This window comes from Chamaea fasciata, unplaced genomic scaffold, assembly GCF_029207755.1.
Source record: "Chamaea fasciata isolate MVZ Bird 193981 ecotype frontalis unplaced genomic scaffold, bChaFas1.0.hap1 SCAF_32, whole genome shotgun sequence".
Lineage (NCBI taxonomy): Eukaryota > Metazoa > Chordata > Aves > Passeriformes > Sylviidae > Chamaea > Chamaea fasciata.
In genome coordinates this window covers 2,986,313-2,994,600 of record NW_027094117.1, presented here as the reverse complement: position 1 = coordinate 2,994,600, position 8,288 = coordinate 2,986,313, and the positions used below count along the sequence as shown (strand labels likewise).

The window sequence follows — 8,288 nt, the reverse complement described above, 5'->3', positions numbered from 1 at the left end:
ACAGGATCTGGATGGACAGAGGAGTTGCGGGTTTTACATAGTTTGTAACAGGGGAAGGAGCCTCGTCTCAGCCGCACCTAGCACGCCACTTGGGTGAGCGCTGTTAGAACGCAAGGGGGGCGAGGGAAAATTCCCGCAGACCGTACGCACCCAGGCGAATAGCACTTCCTGTCGTCAGGATTTCACAGCAAGGTCTCATTGTGCAAAAGATGGGACCGTGGTGAGTTTTTGGTGTGTGTGTGTGTTTTGGGCTGCTTGGCGTTGTTGAGGAGACAACCATTTGTAACTAAGGTGAACCTCCCAGGCAGTTTTGGTCTCCTGGCCCATTCCAGGGAAGCAAAGGGAAACAGAGTTTTAGCTGTGCCTTTGGTGTAACTTGAACCGTACCTCCCTGAGAGTGGTTTTGGTCCCTTCAGAAAATGAATGAAAAAGATGAGAATGCATTTTATGCTTTGCATGCAAAACATGGTGCTAGACCTTCTCCAGATGGAGCAAGGTGGGCACAGAATAATTGGTTTCACTTTGAAAACATTGTAGATAGAATATATTCTTTGCAAGATGATGCTAGATCGAAACTGGGCAGAAATAAAAGCCTTCTTTGCTCAGTTTTGGGGGCCTGTCTTTCGGCAGCCATAGAAACCCGTTTTTTACGGGTAAGTGAAGAACAAGCAGTCCTAGAATCCCTGCCAAATTTGGTAGAAGCTTTGCAAAAACAATTAGAAGAGGAAAGAAATCAGAATTATTTGCTGCAGATTTCCCTTGCAGAAGGGCAAAGTAAAACCTTCAAATCTGCAGATTCACCCACAGAAGCAGAAGGAAAGGAAGCATCCAGCATTAAACAAATATACCCTCAGAAGGAATTAGTACACATGCAAAATTGTGGGAAACACTGTTGCTCCAACTTGAGACCTCTCATTCAAACAGAATACAATTCTATAAATGAAGAGGATGGTGATCCCCACAGAACTCCCAAAGAAATACCATACACAGCCACTGAATTAGCTCAGTTAAAGAAAGAGTACTCCCGCCTTCCTAGTGAATCAGAGACGGAGGATGTTTGTCGAGTCTCCCTCACAAGAGGCGAGCAAATTAAATGAAGTGAACAAGAAGCAAGTGGCTCTTGGGGACATGGAGTTTTCTTAACAGCAGGAAATAGGCATGCTCCATGGTCCCTGAGACAGCGTGCAGCCTACTGGGCAGGGGGGTTAAACCCCCTTGAGAGGGGCGACCCTCTGGCAATAGTCGGCACCTCAGACCGACTCCTAGAAAACATAGACAAAGCTGCATGCTTGCAAATGATACATGCAAGAAAATGAATCTCTGGCTGTGAGTCACCAATGCTCAATGGCTGTCAAACCTGAGATTATGACCCCTCTAATTCGAGGTTTGCCAGAGTCTTTTAAACCAACAGCAATTCTTCTTCAAAAAACAATAGCATCTATCTCTCCGCTAGATAGACTTGGAAGATTTCTTGGACAGACAAGAGATCAAACTGCTTCCACCGACTCCACTGACTCCTCACCTTTTACAACTCCTAGCACACAATCTAACAGCAGTTCTAAACTTTGGACATGGAGTCAGGTAGCAGAGGAGTTAATAAGTTACAGTAGAAAATATGGACCAGTGAAGTACCCCGAGGACAAACAAGAAAAACCCAGAGGAGTCAGGCACATTGCCTCTCCTAATGAAAAATCAGCAAAGGGAAAACAAATTTCCAAGCGGCAGCAACTGTGGTCGCTAGGACTGAAAAGGGGAGTGCCGCCAGAAATAACGGATCAATTGCCTGATGATAAATTGGCTAAAATAATTTCTAATTGGCCCTGTCCCAAACCTATTGTGTTGGAATCGTCCAACCAACAACCCAGTGCACCTCCTCTTCCACAAGCCTTGGGCAACAAGCCACAACATTCCCTTACACAAGTTGTAAACAATGAGACACAGCAAGTGGGGGGTGTTCATCAACGGAAAAGAATTTCCCACTTAGAAAGCCTTGCTTTGCAGATCCCCTGAGAGAAAATACAAAAACTTTCTCAAGAAGTAAAATTTTGGGATATCTGGTGGAAAGGAGGTATGACATGTACCCCAGCTGACACCCTAACCTCCTCAGATCAAATTCAAGTGCCTGAGTCCAGGCAAGATCTACAGCATGCCTTGGGATTAGTAGTGTTTTGGGGAAAAGACATTCCAGATTTTTCCATTTTTGCCAGGCCTCTTTATGATTTGTTGAGAAAGGGAGTAAAATGGGACTGGAGCCCATCTCAGGAAGAAGCGGTACAATTGTTGATTTTTGGAGCCACAGCTCATCAGGCCCTAAGCCCTATCCAGCCAACAGATCCTTTTCAGGTAGAATGGGGATTTGCTTCCTCACGGTTGTCAGTACACATATGGCAGTGGGGTCCTGAGGGTCCGACATGGCCTGCTGGTTTTTATTCCCGTGGTTTCAGAGATGCTGAAAAGAGGTATATTGCCTGGGAAAAAGGCTTCTTTGTGGTTAGCCCAGCTCTCCTAGAAGTAGAGAAGATTGTACAACAACCACCAGTTGTTTGGAGAGGGCCTTTCCAAGTTTTTAAGTCAGCCACTGCTGGGACTCCCCCAGCTGACGGGGTGGCCCAGACAGCCTCAGGAAGAAAGTGCTGTGCTCAGATTGTAACATTATTAGAACATCCTTGTATCATTATTGTAACGTCTTCTCAAGAACGGAAGGAGCTGTGAAAAAACTGGCAGTACAAGAAGCAGAAAACTTGGGGAGCATCCAAGACAAACCTGCCTCAGTTCTTACCCCTCCCTTTTCCCCCAAACAGTCAGCAAATCCTCGCTTTACTGATGCTTTTCCTTTTGGCCCAACAGCTCCAAGCATAGTTCCCTCACTACGGGGACCAAGGGATTCCAAGGATCCAGCACGTTACCCTGGACAACCTGTTTTGCTGGACCTCCCCACGGTGGGAGAGGTACCACTAGTGCTAAGACCCCCTCTGAAGAAATACCCATGGCTAACCTTTGATGCTCTAGGGAAAGAGTATGGAATAAATGCACAGGGAAGAATGTCCATCATTCTAACTTTCTGCCTTCTGGTGGCAGATTCTGTTGTGCTTACTTTTTACAGGAGAACTCCGAGGGACATGAAGGCCATGGAAACCATGATAAATATCTTAAATTGGGAATTCTAAACAGGATTGGTTCAGTAGTATTAATGAACAAATTGGCTGTTACAACTAGGGATTTGACCAAATTAGAACAAGCATTGCAGTTATCCTTACTGGCTTTGGGGACACATCAGTGGTTGCTATCAAACATATTAGCAAATTGGGAAAAGTAGATGTGAAGGATCACAAAATGATAATTGATGCACTTGGTGCTACACAAAAGAATGTTTCTTTGGCTCTTAGCTGCATCCAGACACAGCTTTGGATGCAGACAGTTGTAGCCTCAATCATAAGGGAAGGAGAAGAAGGCACTTTTCCTCCTGAAATTCGGAAAATAATTTGGGACAATGCAAATGATTTTGAAAAGGAATTCCAATCCTGGTGGAAATTGGTCAACTTTACCTCTAACCCCAATACCAACACAGTTACAGCTTTTGTAAGAACCGTATGTAATGCCTTAGTGCATTTGATATTGTTCATGCAATCATAGCTCAAGACATTTGTTTGGACACAGAGCAAAAAGATTTGTCGCTTTGAAGTACACCCTAAGGAAACTCCTGAAACAGTGCTTGTGTATATAGGCAATGGATGTGCTTGTGGAAGGACTGCTTGTGATGTTGTAGTTGTAGAAAATGTAGTGGTGGATACTAAAAATCACTCCAATTTTTTGTGTCTGCAATTTTACCACAATTCCAGGATGTGACTTTTCTTAGCCCCAGTTACATCCTACCACCTTTTCCAATCAAATTTTACCATGTTTCACCAGATAACGCCTGTCCTCATAGGAATGAATCTGACTTGAATTAAGCAATTGTTGCTTCACCAAGACTTAGTAGGAGTTTTGGAAAAGATCAAGAAAAATGGACAGAAAACTTTCGTGACAGTCTATCATGATGTGAAAGAAATACATGGTGTTTTAGAAAGGGTCCAAAGGATGCTGAATACAGGTGGTGGGATACCCTTTTTGGGTGGTCACCTACTGCCACAGGTATCCGGAACAAAGTGTGTCATCCCATTGTTGTTCTTTTGATTTTGGTGTTGATTGCTTTTGTCTTATCAGTCGTTTTACACATCCTCAGTTGGAAAATGATGAAGAAGTTGACACACTTGGCATCTATCATGGAAGCACACAGTTTAGTCAAGACCCCTTTTGCAAGACACACTCCCAAAGTTATTGACACCAGACATACTACCCAAACAGCGGAAATTAGACCTGCAACAGCGGATTCATTTGAAATTGTTGGTTGCTTGCTTTGATTATTGTTGTTTCTTTGAATGATGTTAGATTGTCATCAAAATTAAGCTTTTGTTTGAAACTTGTTATAACTTGAAGAAATTTGATGATTTGTTTTGAATATTTTGAAGAAATTGTTTTAATCAATATTGATTGATTTTGTTTTCTTTCTATTTCCTTTTTCTATTTTTTCCTCTTTCTCTCTCTTTCTTTCACACACACTCTCTACTGTCTCTGTTTTTTCCAGGATATGCTACTAACATGAACGAGTCCTGAAGACTTCACAAGACTACGGAAGCCTGCTGAAGGAGCTCTCTTGACGACAATCGTGAGTCCCGGGCTGGTGTAAGAGACGGTCTGAAGATCCTTCATCTGCCTCACCACCATGGTCAAGGACAGAGACTGAAACCCCTCAAAGGGACTTGAAAATCTCAAGACGGGAGTTGTGGCCTGGCTGAGGTGGGATGTTGGCCAAGTGCTTCCTGCAGGTGTGTTTGATGGAAAAACCCAGCACCCACATGGGAACATCAGAACCTGAGCAGAAACAATGGGCAAGTCACGGTGAAGTGACCGCGCCTGCTGACTCGTACTGGTCGACACCGTACCTGCTGACGACCGACTTGTTCTGAGTTCTCTAAATGAACACACTGCAATGATTTCCCCCACCTGTTTGGCCAACTGCCTGTCGCTTCGGAGAGGACTATAAAAACCCTAGAGACCCCCGCTCACTTTTGAGATCTCCCCACTGGAGAAACTCACGTCTATAGGTATCTTCAAAAGCCTCGAAGACTCCACCCTCCATGCTGGTAGCTATAATCCCCTTGCCCTCTTTTCTGTCTTTCTTGCTATTCTCTTTTCTCTCCCCACTATGGCATTTGTTGGCACAAAATCAAAGTGCATTTGTGATTGAGTAAACTGAGTTTGTCCCCCGCTGTGTCTTTTGTAGTCTGAGATCCCTAAAACGAACCATCCTGAACCCCGCCTCTGGGAGCGGATCGTGACACGCTGCGGGAGCGGCTGCCCGCGGTCTCCTTCCCGCCGCTGCCTCGGCTGAGCCCATTCCCCTGCTTGCGCTGGCAGGTGCCATCAAATGCATCCCAGGATCCCATCTCCCCACCTGAAGCCTCCAGTGCCCAGCCTGTCCTGGGCTGGTGGCAGCCAGCCTGACAAAAACCAACAGCCACGGGCCACCAGCGCCCAGGGGCTCAGAAGCAGGTGAGGGACGCTTTGGTTGGCAGGAGCGGAAGGGCCGGGGCTGCTCCCCTGCCTCTCTTTGCCTTGGGTTAGGATTCAATTTTCTTGCCTCTGTCCGAGGGGATAAAGGCATGGTTTTTCTCCAACACAGGGCAGGTTTTTTCTCTAGCATGGAGCCTTCCCCATGGCCCTTCTGGCCTTCCCCAGGCCCCTTCTGCCCTCTTGCAGAACCAGTGGCATTTTCCGCCACACGCAGTTTGTAACCCAGAGTCGAGTGCAGCCCAGAAGGCTCCAAGCAAGTCCTTCCGGGCTGACTCTGCAGATGCCGAGGCTGCTCTGGCCTCTGCCAGGCCTCTGCTGGGGCTCAGCTCTGGGCAAGGCTGGGCCCACTGTGGCCTCGCATTGCTCCGCGCAGCTGAGTCACAGGGGGAGAAGGATGGCACATGTCAAGGGAGTTGAGGTTGAAGGGAGTTTTTATTCTAAAAGCTGCCATAACAAACAGGGTGTCACAACAACCAGAACAAACAGGCTGTCCTAACTACCAGAACTAACTGGCAGTGCTAACTACCAGAACTAAGTAGTTGTCCCAAGTAGAAGAGAAGGCGCTTCATGTCCTCCGCTGCTCTTTCAGTTGCTTTGCTGCAGTGATCAGAGGGGTCAGGCTGGAGAGAGGCTTGGCTGATGCTAAAAATGGGTGCTGGCCAAAGGATAAAAAAGAAAGAAGTGAAGCGTTACTTTCCAAAGTCAAGTTCCTCCCAGGCTCTGTTGCAGCAGTACAAAGGGGAATGGATTTGAACTGCAGGGAGGGAAGCAGGCTCAGATTAGATGTAAGGGAGAATTTTGGTTTTTCACCAGGAGAGTGGGGAACACACTGACAGAAGGTGCCCAGAGATGTGGGAGGTGCCTCCTCCCTGGAAAGAGCCATGCTCAGCTCAGGCAGGGCTCTGGGGCACCTGATCTGCTTGAAGATGTCTGCGCCCATTGAGGGCACCAGGTGCAGAGGACCTGGAAAGGAGCCTGCCAAGCCAAACCGGGCGAGGATTCTGCTTGCTTTGCGCGTGCAAAGCAGCCAGCCTGGAGATTATGGGAGAGGGCCCCAGAAGAAAACCCCTCCCTGCCGCTGCTGTTTCCCCTGCAGCCGCTTGGCATTCACCTGCAGCAGCTCCTGGGCAGACCAGCGCCGCTCCTCGTCCCACTCCAGGCTGCACTCGAGGAAGTCCCGCAGCAGAGCCGACAGGCGCCGGGGCTCCTGCAGCCGCGGGGTCCCGTTCTGCCGGATCAGAGTGCGAGCCTGCAGGAAAAGCAAACACAGCGCTCTGCCAGCTTCCGTCACACCCACAGTGCTCACATTGAGCCCAGCTTCTCAGCCCCAGCTCCAGGGGCACTTTCCTCCCTGGCAGAGATGCTGCTCATTTTTCTTTACCAACCAAAAAACCCAAAGCCTGATGCAGCCACAGCCATTGCAACATCCAAATGATCTGGCCTGGAGAGCCAATCTCATTGGCTTTCTTAGTAGGCACTTCCATCAGAAAGAGCAGATTTTGCTTCTCCAAATACCGACACCAGCGTTCCAGGCCATTTGCAAGAGTCACTGTGGTCTGACTGTTATTTCAAAGGATTCTTACATCAAACGCATCTCTGCAGGGACACTGACACTCAAGGAAATTCATTTGTGATGCCCCATCCCAGAAACTGCCAGACAAGAAACAGGTTTGTGTTGCTGAAAGCTCAGGCTTGGTGACATGGAGAAAGGAGCTTGGGCTAGGAAAGAAACGTGTTAGACTTTGGGCATGTTAAATAATCATCTTGACGTGTTAGACAACTTTCCCAGTGAGAAGAGCCGGGAGGGACTTAATCTCGCCAAACCTGTTTTACAAACTCCTTCATAGATTTCTTGTGTTTGGGGGTGGCTTTTGGGGTGCGTTTGGGGTTTTTTTGCAAGATAACATTGGAGCTGATACTGGCTTCACGTTTTCAGGTCATCCTCACAGATAGAAGAGCTGAACACCTTAAAGCCCAAAGCACATTGTTGCCAGAGACTGCAGAATATTGGTCTGTGTTCAGGCTCGAGTCCTCTGAGAATTCCCTTCCCCATGTCCAGAAACCTTCATCTGCTCCTGCCAGGGCAGGGTCACACTGTGCTCACAGGCCTCTGCAAACACTGGAGAATCTGCCGCTTACCATGGCCGCCGTTTCCTTGAAGTAAGGAGGTTCTCCTTCCACCATCTCGATGGTCACAATGCCCAAGGACCAGATGTCCACCTTGGGGCCATAAGGAGAACTGGTGACAACTTCTGGGGCCATCCAGTGAGCAGTGCCCACCATGGAGCTGAGCTGGTCCTGCTCAGGGCTGAGCTGAGCGCAGAGGCCAAAATCAGCTGAGGACAGAAACAAACCCTGTCAAAGGCAGCTGGAATGAGGAAACCAACCCCAAAGATTCCCCACTCTCAGTGTGAGAATGCAGTCGTGAATACAGCTGCAAAAGTCCTCACGGCTGGAGGCAAGGAAAGATGGAACTGGACCCTTCAAGAAACCCTCAGCTTTCATGCAGTGGCTTTTACTGATTCCCTTGAAGATTTCCATTCCAACTCCTGCCCCTCTGCAAGGGCCATAGCCAGAGCAAAGCCACTCCTGACACTCCTGCTCCTCCCCTGAGCTCTCTGCAGGGGCAGCAGGAGCGCTTGTGGCAGTGCCACCAGCAGCACTTGTGGGGCTCT

At 48.0% G+C, this 8,288-nt stretch overlaps 1 pseudogene; it reads left to right on the top strand.

Annotated features, from left to right (window-relative positions):
- The first annotated feature begins 467 nt into the window (after positions 1-467).
- Positions 468-2,010, top strand: LOC136303311 (uncharacterized; annotated as a pseudogene).
- Positions 2,011-8,288: the final 6,278 nt, after the last annotated feature.